Raw genomic sequence first — 15221 nt, forward strand, 5'->3', positions numbered from 1 at the left:
TATCTACCTTATCCAGAGTTTTATTACCTCCTTAACCTCTTTCTTGTTTATTTTGAGGTTGGATTTATCGAGTTCAGAGAGGGGGAGGTTGAGGTCCCCCACTAGTATAGTTTTGCTATCAATTTCTTCCTTCAACTCCCCCAACCTCTCCTCTAAGAATCTGGATGCTATACCACTTGGAGCATACATGTTTAGTAGTGATGTTGCTTCATTGTCTATGGTGCCTTTTAGCAGGATATAGTTTCCATCCTTATCCCTTTTGATGAGATCTATTTCTGCTTTCGCTTTGTCTGAGATTAAGATTGCTACTCCTGCCTTTCTTACATGAGCTGAAGCACAATATATTCTGCTCCATCCTTTGACCTTTATCCTATGTGTATCCCCCCGTTTCAAATGTGTTTCTTGTAAGCAGCATATTGTTGGATTATGGCTTTTAATCCATTCTGCTATCCGTCTCCGTTTTATGGGAGAGTTCATTCCATTCACATTCACAGTTATGATTACAATCTGTGTCTTTCCCTCCAACCTCTTTCCCACCATTTGTGCTTTTAGCTCTCCCGTCTCCCTTCCCCTCCTCAATAGTATTCACTTTTCTCCCCCTCCTCCTGCAGCCTTCCCCTCCTTCTTTTAGCCCCCCTCCCTTTTAGTCCCCTTTACTCTTATTGCTTCTTTCCTCCCTTTTAGCCACCCTCCCCTTTCTTCCCCCTTCCCCTCCTACTACCTATAGAGCTAGTTAGGATTATCTACTTAAGATTATTGTTCCCTCCTTTGAACAAATCAGATGAGAGTACCTCTCAAACAATGCTCATCTCCCTCCCCTCCTTCCCTCTCCTATAGTTTTGTACTTCTTCCTGTGATATAATTTGCCATTTTCTGCTTCCCCCTTTTCACACCTCCTATTACAATCCCTTCTCATACTTAAATCGTATTTTTGACATGACATCATTTACTTTATGCCCGTTCCCTCTACATATATCCCTTTTATCATAATAGCTGCACAGTTCTCAAGATTAACAGGTATCATCTTCCCTTATAGGGAGGTAAACAGTTTGCCCTAATTGAGTAGCAAGTTTTTGTTTTTGTTTTTTCCCCTCTGTTTACCTTTTCATGATTCTCTGGAGACCTGCATTTGAAGATCAAATTGTCTATTGAGTTCTGGTGTTTTGGTCAGGAAGCTCTGGAAATCCCTTATTTCGTTGAATGACTTTCTCCTTGCCTGAAATGTTATGCTGAACTTTGCTGGGTAGTTGATCCTTGGTTGAAGTCCCAACTCCTTTGCCTTATGGAATATTGGGTTCCAATTCTTTCAATCTTTTAATGTAGAAGCTGCAAGGTCCTGTGTGATCCTGACTGTGTGTCCTTGATATTTGAATTGTTTCTTTCTGGCTGCTTGTAGTATTTTCTCCTTCACTTGATAGCTCTGGAATTTGGCAACTATATTTCTTGGGGTTTTGAGTTTGGGATCCCTTTCGGGAGGGGAACGGTGGATTCTTTCGATGACTATTTTGCCCTCTGAGTCTAGTACTTCTGGGCAGTTTTCCTTGATGATTTCCTGGAAGATATTGTCCAGACTCTTTTCTTCATCATGGGTTTCTGGCAGGCCAATAATTCTTAAATTTTCTCTCCTGGATCTATTTTCCAGGTCACTTGTTTTTCCAATTAAATATTTTACATTTTCTTCTATCTTTTTATTCTTTAGATTTTGTTTGACTGATTCTTGTTGCCTCATTGAGTCATTAGTTTCTACTTGCCAATTCTAATCTTCATTGTAGTGTTTTCTTCAGTTAGCTTTTGCATCTCCTTTTGCATCTGACCAATTTTTCCCTTTAAGGAGCTATTTTCTCCATTTAATTTTTGTACTTCTTTTTTATTCGACCAATTTTCCCAGTTAGGTTTTGGGTTTCCTTTTCCATCTGATCAATTTTCCCAATTAGGTTTTGGGTTTCCTTTTCCGTTTGATTAACTCTTCCTTTTAGGGAATTATTCTCTCCAGTTAATTTTTGAACTTCCTTTTCCATTTGTTCAATTTTCCTTTTCCGAGTGATGTTCTCATCAGTGAATTCTTTTTTTATAATTTTAAAATCATTGGCCAGTTTTTCTTTTATATCCTTCTTCAGATGTTCCAGGTAATCTAGTTGTGCTTGCGAGAAATTCATAGACCCGTCTGAGGTTTCAGATGGAAGTACCGTCTCAGCTCTGACCTCCTTGGTGTTTGTGTTTTGGTCCTTATTCCCATAGAAAGATTCTATGGTTTTTTCACTTTTCATCTGCTTTTTCTGATTCATGATGTTGGCTGAGTGTTGTAGCTCTGGTTCTTTCAGTCAGAAGGTACAGATCTTTAAGTTGAGCTGATGTGTGTCTAGGCTAAAAGCAGGCTTTTTTTTGTTTGTTTGTTTCCCAGATCAACCCTGGGGTTAGCTTGTTAGGTGTGTGGGAAGGGTGGTCTGGTCTCAGGAGATCTCCTCAGCTGACCTGAGGCAAAGGCAAGGTCAGGGGATGGTGATCCCAGCTTCCCTATTGTCTTCCCTTTTCCCCTGGAGGGCTGGGGCACGCCTAGAAGCTAATGCGTGTTCCCGCCCCTCCTGGGGCTTGTCTCCCAGCTCTGAGGCTTGCCTGGGTCTCAGTGTGAATTTTCTCTGCCCTGGGTCGTCTGTCCTTCCAGATCGCCTCCACCACAGTAGGAAGAATCCCCCTTTGCTATTTTTCTAGCCTCTGGTGTTATGAGACTATTTGCCCCCTCCTGCTGTTCCTGCTGATCCAGGATTTATCTGGGGAAGAATTTTATGGTTCTTTCACGGTCATCAGGGGGGAGGAGAGAGCATTTACTGATCACTCCGCCATCCTAGCTCCCTGAAGTTCCAGTAGGTGACTTACTTATTTAAAATTTTTGTATCTATATTCATTAGAGATATTGGTCTATAATTTTCTTTCTCTGTTTTGTGTTTTCCTGGTTTAAGTATCAAAATTATATTTGTATCACAGAAAGAATTTGAGAGGACTCATTCTTCCCTAATTTTCAAAAATAGTCTATATAGTATTGGAATTAACTGTTCTTTAAATGTTTGATAGAATTCACTTGTAAATACATCTGGCCCTGGAGATTTTTACCTAGGAAGTTCATTGATGCCTTGTTCAATTTCTTTTTCTGAGATGAGGTTATTTAAATATTCAACTTCCTCTTCTGTTAATCTGAGTAATTTTTTAAAATATTCATCCACCTCATTTAGATTATAGAATGTAGGGGGGCGGAGCCAAGATGGTGGAGTACAAAGACACACATACGCAGGTTCTCCCCACACAGCTCATAAAATACGTGTAGAAAGGGACTCTCAACAAATTTTGGAGCAGCAGAAGTAGAGAACAACAGGGTGGAGGAGATTTCCAGCCCAAGTTGACATGAAAGGCCCACAGGAAACGTTGGTTGCATCAGACATGGAGCTGAGCACGGAGCCCAGCCCAGCCTTGGCCATGTGTGCATGGCTCGTGAACAGCCCTCGGGGGCAAAATCTCCAGTCACAGGAGCAGAGGGTCCTCAGATCCCTCAAACCAAAGGCGCCAAAGGTCAATGATGGCTTTTTTTTCATCTGGCCAGGAAGGCAGAAGGGCCTTCCCATAGCTCTGGCCTCAGGCATCAGCCCACAGAGGCCACATCATGCAGGTAGCAGGAGTTCTCATGACAGTGCTTACAGCAGTCCAAGACCATTTCTGGATCGTAAAAACCCCTGGGGAAAATGAGGGACCTGGTCTTTATCTCGCACTGAATGGTGGCCCTGCCCCCACAGCTTGACTGAATCCCACCCCTCCAGTGCTAGCTTGGTGGAACTGGAGGTCAGGTGCCTGTGGAGAGGAAACTCTGCTAAGATTCTTAGCACAAAAATCCTTCCTTGTGCCCAGACCAGTACATGCTTCATTGTGCCACCTTGGAGGAATTGATATCTTACAGGTCCCTAGAGTACATCCTGCTCTTGACAAAGGACCCAAAAGTAAAGTAACTGGTTGGTAAAATGCCCAAAAAAGGGAAAAAATAAGACCATAGAAGGTTACTTTCTTGGTGAACAGATATCTCCTCCCTTCCTTTCTGATGAGGAAGAACAATGCTTACCATCAGGGAAAGACATAAACGTCAAGGCTTCTGTATCCAAAACATCCGGAATAAATATTCAATGGGCTCAGGCCATGGAACAGCTCAAAAACGATTTTGAAAATCAAACTAGAGAGGTGGAGGAAAAACTGGGAAGAGAAATGAAAGACATGCAAGCAAAGCATGAAAAACAAATAAACACCATGGAAAAGGAGACCAAAAAAAATGCTGAAGAAAATAACACCTTGAAAAATAGGCTAACTCAATTGGCAAAAGAGGTTCAAAAAGCCAATTAGGAGAAGAAGGCTTTCAAAAGCAGAATTAGCCAAATGGAAAAGGAGAGTCAAAAGGTCACTGAAGAAAATAGTTCTTTCAAAATTAGAATGGAACAGATGGAGGCTAATGACTTTATGAGAAACCAAGAAATCACAAAACAAAACCAAAAGAGTGAAAAAATGGAAGATAATGTGAAATATCTCATTGGAAAAACAACTGACCTGGAAAATAGATCCAGGAGAGACAATTTAAAAATTATGGGACTACCTGAAAGTCATGATCAAAAGAAGAGCCTAGACATCATCTTTCATGAAATTATCAAGGAAAACTGCCCTGAGATTCTAGAACCAGAGGGCAAAATAAGTATTCAAGGAATCCACAGATAACCATTTGAAAGAAATCCAAAAAGAGAAATTCCTACAAACATTGTGGCCAAATTCCAGAGTTCCCTGGTCAAGGAGAAAATATTGCAAGCAGCTAGAAAGAAACAATTCAAGTATTGTGGAAATACAATCAGGATAACACAAGATCTAGCAGCTTCTACATTAAGGGATGGAAGGGAGTGGAATAGGATATTCCAGAAGTCAAAGGAACTAGGACTAAAACCAAGAATCACCTACCCAGCAAAACTGAGTATAATACTTCAGGGGAAAAATTGGTCTTTCAATGAAATAGAGGACTTTCAAGCATTCTTGATGAAAAGACCAGAGCTGAAAAGAAAATTTGACTTTCAAACACAAGAATGACGAGAAGCATGAAAAAGTAAACAGCAAAGAGAAGTCATAAGGGACTTACTAAAGTTGAACTGTTTATATTCCTACATGGAAAGACAATATTTGTAACTCTTGAAACATTTCAGTATCTGGGTACTGGGTGGGATTACACACACACACATGCACACACACACACACACACACACACACACACACACACACATAGAGACAGAGTGCACAGAGTGAATTGAAGAGGATGGGATCATATCTTAAAAAAATGAAATCAAGCAGTGAGATAGAAATACATTGGGAGGAGAAAGGGAGAAATGGAATGGGGCAGGTTATCTCTTATAAAAGAGGCAAATAAAAGAGTTTTCAGTGGAGGAAAAAGAGGGGAGGTGAGAGAAAAAACATGAAGCTTGTTTTCATCACATTCAACTAAAGGAAGGAATAAAATGCACACTCATTTTGGTATGAAAGTCTATCTTACAATACAGGAAAGTAGGGGTGAAGGGGATAAGCAGAGTGGGGGGATAATGGAAGGGAGGGCAGTGGGAGGAGGGAGCAATTTGAAGTGAACACTCTTGGGGAGGGACAGGATCAAAAGAGAGAATAGAACCAATGGGGGGCAGGATAGGATGGAGGGAATTATAGTTAGTCTTACACAACATGACTACCATGGAAGTCATTTGCAAAACTACACAAATATGGCCTATATTGAATTGCCTGCTTTCCCAAAGGGATTGGGTGGGGAGGGGGGGATGGGACGAAGTTGGAACTCAAAGTTTTGGGAACAACTCTGTTGAGTATTGTTCTTGCAACTAGGAAGTAGAAATACAGATAATGGGGTATAGAAAGTTGTCTTGCTCTACAGGACAAAAGAGAAAATGGGGATAAGGGAAGGGAGGGATGTTAGAAGAGAGGGCAGATTGGTGGAAGGGGCAATTAGAATGCTTGGTGTTTTGGGGTGAGGGGAGGGGAGAAATGGGGAGAAAATTTGGAACCCAAAATTTTGTGGAAATGAATGTTGAAAAGTTAAATAAATAAATTTTTAAAAAAAGATTATCAAATGTGTGGGCATAAAGTTGGGCAAAGTAATTTCTAATTACTGTTTTAATTTCCTCCTCATTGGAGTTGACTTCACCAATCTCATTTTTGATATTAGCAATTTGATTTTCTTCTTTCTTTTTTTTAATCAAATTGACCAAAAGTTTATCAATTTTATTAGTTTTGTCATAAAACCAACTGTTGTTTTTATCTATTAATTCAGTGGTTTTCTTAATTTCCATTTTATTAATCTCTCCTTTGGTTTTCAGTATTTCTAATTTGGTATTTACTTGGAGATTTTCAATTTGTTCTTTTTCTAGCTTTTTCAGCTGCATGCCCAAGTCATTGATCTCCTCTTTCTCTATTTTATTTATGTAGGCATTCAAAGATATAAAACTTCCCTTAAGAACTGCTTTTGCAGTATCCCATAAGATTTGGTAGGTTGTCTCATTATTGTCATTCTCTTTAATGAAGTTGTGGATTGTTTCTATGATTTCTTCTTTAACCCACTCCTTCTTTAGGATTAGATTATTTAGTTTCCAATTGATTTTTGGTTTATCTTTCCATGGTCTTTTATTACATATAATTCTTATTGCATTATGATCTGAGAAGGATGCATCGATTATCTCTGCCTTTCTGCACTGGATTGTGTGGTTTTTATGTCCTAGTACATGGCCAATTTTTTGTATAGATGCCATGTACTGCTGAGAAAAGGTATATTCCTTTCTATTCCCATTCAAATTTCTCCAGAGATCTATCATATCTACCTTATCCAGAGTTTTATTTACCTCTTTAACCTCTTTCTTGTTTATTTCAGGTTAGATTTATCAAGTTCAGAGAGAAGGAGGTTGAGGTCCCCCACTAGTATAGTTTTGCTGTCAATTTCTTCCTTCAACTCCCCCAACCTCTCCTCTAAGAATGTGGATGCTATACCACTTGGAGCATACATGTTTAGTAGTGATATTGCTTCATTGTCTATGGTGCCTTTTAGCAGGATATTGTTTCCATCCTTATCTCTTTTGAGTAGATCTATTTCTGCTTTTGCTTTGTCTGAGATTAGGATTACTACGCCTCCTTTTCTTACATCAACTGAAGCACAATATATTCTACTCCAACCTTTGACCTTTACCCTGTGTGTATCCCCCCATTTCAAATATGTTTCTTGTAAACAACATATTGTTGGATTATGGCTTTTAGTCCATTCTGCTATCCGTCTGTTTTATAGGAGAGTTCATTCCATTCACATTCACAGTTATGATTACAATCTGTGTATTTCCCTCCATCCTCTTTCCCACCATTTGTACTTTTAGCTTTCCCATCCTCCTTCCCCTCCTCAATAGTTTTCACTTCTCACCGCCACCTCCTGCACACTTCCCTTCCTTCTTTTAGCCCTCTTCCTTTTTACTCCCCTTTACCCTTACTGCTTCCTCCCTCCCTTTTAGCTTCCTTCCCCTTTCTTCCCCCTTCCCCTCCTACGCCTATCGAGCTAGTTACGATTATCTACTTAAGTTTATTGTTCCCTCCTTGAACCAAATCAGATGGGAGTACCTCTCAAACAATGCTCATCTCCCTCTCCTCTTTCCCTCTACTATAATTTTGTACTTCTTCCTGTGATATAATTTACCATTTTCTGCTTCCCCCTTTTCACCTCTTGTTACTTTCCCATCGCATACTTAAATCATATTTTTAACAGGACATCATTTACTTTATACCCATTCTCTCTATGTATATCCTTTTATATTTCATAATAGATGCATAATTCTCAAGAACAGCAGGTATCATCTTTCCTTATAGGGAGGTAAACAGTTTGCCCAAATTGAGTAACAAGGGTTTATTTGTTTTTGTTTTTTTCCCCCGTTTACCTTTTTATGCCTCTTTTGAGACCTGAGTTTGAAGATCGAATTTTCTATTAAGTTCTGCCGTTTTTGTCAGGAAGGTCTGGAAATTCCTTACTTCTTTGAATGACCATCTTCTTGGCCAAAATGTTATGCTGAACTTTGTTGGGCAGTTGATCCTTGGTTGTAGTCCCAACTCCTTTGCCTTACGGAATATTTAGTTCCAATTCCTTTGATCTTTTAATGTAGAAGCTGCAAGGTCCTATGTGATCCTGACTGTAGTTCCTTGATATTTGAATGGTTTCTTTCTCTCTGCCTATAGTATTTTCTCCTTCTCTGGATAGTTCTGGAATTTGGCAACAATATTTCTTGGGGTTTAGAGTTTGGGATCCCTTTTGAGAGGTGAATGGTGGATTTTTTTCCATGACTATTTTGCCCTCTGGATCTAGCACTTCTGGGCAGTTTTCCTTGATGATTTCCTGGAAGATGTTGTCCAGACTCATTTTTTCTTCACGGCTTTCTGGCAGGCCAATAATTCTTAAATTTTCTCCCCTGGATCTATTTTCCAGGTCAGTTGTTTTTTCCAATTAGATATTTTACATTTTCTTCTATCTTTTCAATCTTTAGATTTTGTTTGACTGATTCTTGTTGTCTCATTGAGTCATTAGTTTCTATTTGCCCAATTCTAATCTTTATCAGTTTTCTTCAGTTAACTTTTGCATCTCCTTTTCCATCTGTCCAATTGTTCTTTTTAAGGAGTTATTTTATTTGTACTTCCTTTTCCATTTGTTCAGTTTTCCTTTTCAAAGAGATGTTCTCATCAGTGAATTCTCCTTTTATACTTTTAAAATCATTGGCCAGTTTTTCTTCTATTTCCTTCTTCAGCTGTTCCTGGAGAGCTGTTTGTGCATGCGAGCAGTTCATAGTCCCTTCTGAAGTTTCAGATGGAAGTACAGTCTCACCACTGACCTCTTTGGTATTTATGTTTTGGTCCTTGTCCCCATAGAAAGATTCTATGGTTTTTTTCACCCTTCTTTTGCTTTTTCTTGTTCATGGTGGTGATTGTGCGTTGTGGCTTCTGGTTCTTTCATTTAGAAGCTGCAGAACTTCGTGTTGAGCTGACTTGTGTGAAAAAGCTAGGAGCAGGTTTTTGTTTTGTGTTTCCCTGATCAGCCCTGGGGTTAACTTGTTAAGTGTGGGGGAGGGATGGTCTCATCAGGAGAGATCTCCTCAGCTGAACTGAGGCAAAGGCAAGCTCAGGGAATGGTGATCCCAGCTGCCCTATTGTCTTCCTGTTTCCCCTGGAGTGCTGAGGCATGCCTAGATCCTAGTGTGAGTTTCCACCCCTCCTGGGACTCCTCTCCTGGTACTGAGGCTTGCCTGTGTCCTAGTGTGAGTTTCCAATGCCCTTGGTCCCCTTTCCTTCCAATTTGCCTCTGCCACAGTAGGAGAAATCCCCCTTAGCTATTTTCCTAGCCTCAGGTATTATGAGACTATTTGCCCCCTCTGCTGTTCCTGCTGATCCAGGATTTTTATGGTTCTTTTAAGGTCATCAAGGGGGGAAGAGAGAGCATTTACTGACCACTCTGCCATCCTGGCTCCCGGTAGTTCAAGTAGGTGACTTACAGACGTTTAATCTGTGGGCTGAAAGTCTCAGGAGCTGCTGCGGCTGGTATATGGTGCTCGGCAACTGACACGCACTCATTTCTGCTGGTCTCTCACCCTGGGCTGAGGCTCCACTGGTTCTGTCTGCTGCTGTCTCAGGTTTCCTGGGGCCCTCCCACTGCGCTGCACTGGACATGCTGTGCTGTGCTCTGTGGGCTAACCCCCATGGAACAGATCCTTCCCATGAACCTTCCAGTCTGTCCTGGGCTGTGAATTTGCCACAGTCTGTCTCTTCTTGGATTCTGCACCTCTGAAATTTGGTCAGATTCTCTTTTTAGAGGTATCTGAAGGAGTTTGTCTAAGAATATAGGTGTTCTGCTATCTTGTCTCCACCCCTTGCTCCCTAAAATATTGTTAGTGTAGGGTGCATGAATGGATCCAATTTAGCTTCTCATCACTGTGTCATCAAGTAGAACAAGGGATTCCCAAGTTCTGCATCTAAGCTTTGTTTCCTTTCCTACAAATACCAGTTCCACACTGAATACACTTAACAAATAAACCTATTTATCCAAATTATAGAAATGTGGCAAATGAAATTCAAGAAACAAAACTCCAGGTATTATTTATTAATTAGGCTAGTAAATAAAAAATAAACTGAGATCAGTGATCTCTCTCAATAATCAAAGACCCCAGGAAGCATCCACTTTAATTCCAGTCCATGTTCCTGACAACCCGTTATTGGGACCTCCCTGATAAGCAAAAGTCAACCCTGATTAGGAGATGCTTAATGAGAAGGTAGGCTAAAAGCTCTCTCCTCCTCCTGATTACTTCATCATCATGGTGGGTGAGAGGAAGATTCAGTTTAGGAAAGAGGCCTAGTATTGAGATTCAGTAGCTGCTTGCAATCTAGACTAGGAAAATCAGGATCTCTAGAAAACTAGGATCTCTCTGGCCTAATTTCTACTTTGTAGGCCAGGTCACATTATTTTAATTAATGGTATAGGCCTCTTGTGAGCTAAGAGATGGAGGTTTTAACAGGAAAGGAAATGATATAGATTAACATTAGTAATAAAATGATATAGCATTAGAATTACTTTTCCTCACCAAAAAAAAGAAATAAGAAAAGTTATATATTTGAGGATATATACTAGACAACACAGACTTGAGGAACTTTCTTGTTTGGAGTGAGATAAAACGATGTTCTATAGGATCTCTAAGGTCCCTTCAATCTCAAAATCTGTAATTCTAAACCTTACTGGTGACTTGAGATGTGTTTACAAGTATTTGAAAGCCTCTCAAGTAGTTTATGGATTAGATTTCTTCTTCCTGGCCCACTCAATGGGTGGAAGTGGAAAAAAGGCATATTTAGGATTGCTAGAAGGAAAAAAAGTTCATAATAATTAGACCAATCCTAAATGAAATGAAAATACTTAGATGGTAGAGGGATCCCCTCGTTAGCAGTTTTCCAGGGAAGTTGGATTGTGACTTGTCAGATATAGATTGAATTAGATGACCTTTGAAATCCCTTTCAACCCTGAGATTTTTTGATTGTGTAGTAAAATGAAAATAATAATAGCAGTCCTGCCTTTCTCTAGAGATGGTGTGGTATAGTGAATAGAGAGCTGGCCTCAAAGCTAAAATGACCTGAATTCAAGAACAGCCAATCTGGCTGTGTGACCCTGGGAAAATCATTTAATCTCTCAGTGATCTAATCAACTCTAAGACTAGAAATTCCAAGTAGATGCTAACCTGTTCTGGTAAAAAGAATTTCTTCATCCAAGAATTCTCTATACCAATAAAATCATAGGTCTAGTTCTCATCTCTCTCCATTCAATTTCAAAGGGATGTTATAAGAATCTTATGAGGTAACACATGTGAAAATGCTTGGGAGAATGCCAAACACTCTACAAATGTAAGACAGAAACAGGAAGAGCAAAAATTATAGTATATATTTGAAAATGGTTTGAGGATTTTTCATTTTTGATCAATCATTTCTATGCTTAAATATAAAAGGGAATTAATGGTACTTTGCAATGAAATATTAAGTTCTATAAAAGGGCAGTCAGGGAGAAGTGAGAACTGAGATAAATAATCCAAAGAATTCAAATACAAATTGAATAGGGATAGGGAATATATAGAATTGATATTTCAATAATGTGGAAAATGGCATAGCATTCCTCTTGCTTTGGCTTTCTAAAGGATAATTAAGGATTCTGAGAGAGGTCACATTTCTACATCAAGATGAAATTCAATGTTTCATTGATTATCCACTCACAAAGGAAGCCATGAATACATTCAGGGACTTTTGGAGGGGCAAAATAATTTGACAAGTGAAGATTTACTTCTTAAAAAAACTTGTCTGATCAAAGTCAAAATGATTATTATAGAATAGAGCCATATGTAGTTCTAATGCTTCCACGGTTCCACATCTGGAAAAATGTCCTAGCTCAATGCCAACCACCTATATTGTTATTTTATAGACAATCAAGCTTCTGTAGCCAAATGGTTTATTAGATATAGCAAAATGTCAAAGTTTATTAATGCATTTTCTCATGGAGCACCTCAACCAATCATCTCCCACAATCTCCTCCCACAACCTACCTTCTCAAGCATTCACTGCTCAGGGTGCCATAAGGACAGCTTTGAAGTAATTTTCCATCCCAACTTCTCTCTCTTTTTTTTCCCTCCCTCCCCCACCTCCCTCTGTGTCTCTCTCTGTGTCTCCCTCCCTCTCTCTCTCTCTCTCTCTCTCTCTCTCTCTCTCTCTCTCTCTCTCTCTCTCTCTCTCTCTCTCTTCTCTCTCTCTCTTCTCTCTCTCTCTCCTCTCTCTCTCTCTCTCTCTCTCTCTCTCTCTTCTCTCTCTCTCTCTTCTCTCTCTCTCTCTTCTCTCTCTCTCTCTCTCTCTCTCTCTCTCTCTCTCTCTCTCTCTCTCACACACACACACACACACACACACACACATCCACATTATGGGAAAGGTCAAGAAAAGGAATCAGACATAGCTGTCTAGAATCCACCTTGGCTATAATTACAAACTTGGAAGAAATAGAAGTATAAGGTAATAGATTGTTCTCATCCTCCCACCAGCTCAGCAGGAGTCCTTGCAAAGAGCATCCCAAATTACCCTATTCCATTCTCATTAAGAGCTAACCTTTCTGGCTATAGAGTTACTTGCTAACTTTACTACAGTACTATCTTCAGGGAAATTTCCATCATTGTCAGATTTTACAGTTGCACTACCAATTAGCCACCATTGTCTACATGGCCTCTCATTGGTTCTCTGTCTTTCTTTCTCTGTCTGACTCTTAGTCTCTGTTTTTGTCACTTTCTCTCAACCGTCTCCATAGACAGGCTAAACCATATTGAAGGTAACCAGTGGGCTTCAAAACTGTCAGTGAGTTGGGAAAGTCTACCCCAAGAATGTGAAGACTTCTTCTGGCAGCATGGACACATGAGAACAATTTGTTCCAATGAACCTGAAAGTGACTGAAGCAGGTGCTATGGAGAGCTTAGAGCTCAGTTAGACATCGAAGATGCCAAGGTCATCCACTGCATCCACAGTCATCGTCAGTTGTTTTGACTTCTGTATCATCATTGAACTTCAATGACTCTGGAAGAGAGGGTGAAGCTAAAGACTTTGTACAACTCTGCCAATTCATGAGCAAGTCACCACATTATCTTGTGATGTCATCAGTCGTCTTCAAAAATGGAGGACAAACAATGTCTTTGTCTCTCTCTGTTTCTGGCTCCCTTTGTTTCTTTTTGTGTGTCTGTCTGTCTGTCTCTCTGTGTTTCTCTCTATCTTTCTTTCTCTCTTCCCACCTCCATGACTTTAAGAAAAATTGTCTGACAGGCAGTGTCAGTGCTAAAACAAGGCCAAACAAGTCACCCTTCCTTGTCCTGCTGGACAGATGTGTTTCTATACAAAGGCAAATGAAAGTAAATATATATTGTATCCTTGTCTTTTTAATGTATGGCTGAGTCAACTTCATTTTGTTAACTATTAAATGACCTAAAAGTGTCTAATTTCATTTGTGTCGCATCTAAACTAACAACATGCCAGCTAAACACAATTAACTTTTCCACTTACTCTAATTTATGATAGACAGACAGACAGATAGATAGATAGATAGATAGATAGATAGATAGATAGATAGATAGATAGACAGATAGATAGATAGATAGATATCTACACATAGATTATGTTAAGAGTTCATTTGACTGACAAAGGAAAGCTCAATCTACTGATATCTCCCTGTCATGGCTTATAATAATAATCAAAATAAAGTTTTTTCTATCAGATTTGTACCCCAGATTCATGAGGTATGGTCTTTTTATCATGGCTATTTATTTAAATCAGATAGGACTTCAAAAACATGAACTAGAGAAGAAGGAACAGCAATCCCCATGTAACAGATGCTTTGAGTCAACCAACAAACATTTCTTAAATGCCTTCCATGTAGCAGTTATGGTACAAGGTGCTGGGGGATACAAACAAAAAAAATTAAATAATACCTACTTGAAAGAAACTTGCATTTCTATCTGTTTTTCTAAAAAGCCAGAAAAAACCTTTATGCTCACTTTATTTTATTCCAATACAGATTGATTCCTGAGAGTAATCTCATCCAGTTTTTCCTTGCCAACAACGATTTTTTTCTTTTCTGTCTCCCCCAGTCAGGGATGTTTTCTCCTTAGCATTATGATTCTGTGGACTGAGGCAGATCCTCATTTGGTCATAACAACCTTTTCCATGGTCAAGGCTGTGGTTGCTTTGGAAAAGTAACTTTTCAAGTTGAGAACTTCTCACTTCAGCAGAATCCTTTCCCCCTTTCCTTTGCTCTTCTATTTCTGTGGCCAAGGCTATTCCCTCTTGAAAGCACACTTAATAGGGAATATTCTAAAACTTCAATCAAATGATGAAGCAGAAATTGGCTACTCTCCCAAGTTAATACACAAACCGATCTGGCTAAGCCTTTGGAGGTATCTAAACCTAAAGGAATAAAATACAACAAAACACTCTCTAACTTTACTTTTCTGTGAGATAAAACCCCAAAATTTCTAACTGATCCTGAAAAACACCCCACTAGAGTTGGAAACAGAATTCAAGAGGAAAAGAGAGAGTCTCAAAACCTGAAATGGACCCCAGGAGAATGTATTCTCTGAGTGAGTGATTGCACATAAAAATGTCCTTGTGCTGTCTATCCATACCTGGTCATGTATAATGTGACTGGTTCAATAAAGATGGTAAATAGTTTGAATTTAGTTATAGTCAGTTTTAGAAGGAGAGAGAAATTTTTATTAAAAAGTACTTATGTTCAATCATCAGCAATCATTTTGATTTTATGACTGTTCTGACCTGGTCATCCAAGTGAAGTGAAAATAGCTTTCCCTCCTTTGAAGTTTTTATTGTTTGGAAGATAAATAGTAAAATCATCATACACAGAGATAATAAATTTCAAAAATGAATTTGCAAACTCCAATGGGAATAAGATTGAGGGAAGCTCTTTTTTCTGTACCAACTGAAGATTGTTAGGCTGAAAAATAACAATTTGAATGTTCACAGAGTGGCTTAGTCACAGAAAATAAAGGTTTTATTTTTAATTGTTCTATCATTTTTAAAATTTATTCCACAAAGTTAATAGAACTTTGCTGAGTTTACTTTTT

The sequence above is a fragment of the Notamacropus eugenii genome, chromosome 6 (genome assembly GCF_028372415.1).
Source record: "Notamacropus eugenii isolate mMacEug1 chromosome 6, mMacEug1.pri_v2, whole genome shotgun sequence".
NCBI classification, from domain to species: Eukaryota; Metazoa; Chordata; class Mammalia; order Diprotodontia; family Macropodidae; genus Notamacropus; species Notamacropus eugenii.